This window comes from Lepeophtheirus salmonis, unplaced genomic scaffold (genome assembly GCF_016086655.4).
Source record: "Lepeophtheirus salmonis unplaced genomic scaffold, UVic_Lsal_1.4 unplaced_contig_12479_pilon, whole genome shotgun sequence".
In the NCBI taxonomy this organism is placed as follows: Eukaryota; Metazoa; Arthropoda; class Copepoda; order Siphonostomatoida; family Caligidae; genus Lepeophtheirus; species Lepeophtheirus salmonis.
The window spans coordinates 3,111-4,665 of NW_027290060.1; positions in this window are offsets into that span (position 1 = coordinate 3,111).

Consider the following 1,555-nt stretch of genomic DNA (forward strand, 5'->3'; position numbering starts at 1 on the left):
ATTAAATATTCTCCGTTTTAATCTCAAGACAGTCATTATTTTGATATAATGATTATTTCTTTTATAAATTTATATTTAGTCGTGTTGAAGGTTTTGTATCATCATTCATGGGAATATTTTGTCTCGACTTCCTACTAAAACATGTGAAGATGCTAAAGATAACATTTAAAAAATAAAATATTAGCTGTTTCGATCTTAAACCCTTTCCATGAGACAGGTATTATTTTTAAATAATGAATATTCCTTATTTTAAATTTTGTAGCACAGAAGGTTTTGCATCTTCATGGATTGGAAGGTTTATTTTCACACATCTACCAAAACAATTTCAGATTCTAACGATCACATATTTCTCAAAAATTATTGCTCTTATTAAACTCAATACCCATTCATAAAAAAATCATTATTTTTAAATCATGCATATTCACTGAAATGTATAAGATTTTGTTGTTTGGTAGGTTTTGTTTCATTATTGACTTTAAGATTTTGTCTTCACTACAAACCATAATATTTAATTATGCTAAATATCACATATTAATCGAAAGTCTCAACCGTTTTCTATATTAATACAAATTCATAGAACAGTTTTTATTACTAAAAAATGAATATTTACTTAGATATACTTGATTTTTTTTGTTTGAAGGTTTTTTATCGTGATTAATTGGAAGATTTTGTCTCTAATACCTACTAAAACATTTAAAATTACTAAAGATATTATTTTAAAAATAAAATATTATCTGTTTTGATGTCAACACCCATTCATTAGACAGTCATTAGTTTTACATAGTGATTATCTCTTTTATAAATTTATATTTTGTCGTACTGAAGGTTTTGTATCATCATTTATAGGAAGGTTTTGTCTTACATATCTACCAAAACAATGCCAGATTGAAATGATCACATATTTTGAAAAATCATTTCTGCTATTAATCTAAAGACCAATTACTAATACAGTATTTATTTATAAATAATGAATATTTATATAGATGTACTTGATTTTGTTTGTTTGAAGGTTTTTAATCATAATTAATTCTAAGATTTTGTTTCGACTACCTACTTAAACATTTAAAAATACTAAAAATAACATTTTAAAAATAAATTATTCAACGTTTTTATCTCAAGACCAATTCATAACACATACATTATTTTTATATAATAATTATTTCTTATATAAATTTATATTTTGTCGTACTGAAGGTTTTGTATCATCATTCATGGTAAGGTTTTGTATTGCATATCTACCGAAACAATGTCAGATTCTAATGATACATATTTTAAAAATCGATTCTGTTATCAATCTCAATAACGATTCATAATATAGTAATCATTTTTAATTATGGAATTTTTACTTGGATGTATTTGATTTGGTTTTTTTTGAAGGTTTTTTATCTTAATTAATTAATAAATTTTGTCTCGACTTCCTACTAAAAAATTTGAAAATGCTTAAGATAACATTTTAAAAATAAAATATTCGCTGTTTTAATGTCAAGACAAATCCATAGGACAGTCATTATTTTTACATAATGATTATTTCTTTTATAAATTTATATTTTGTCGT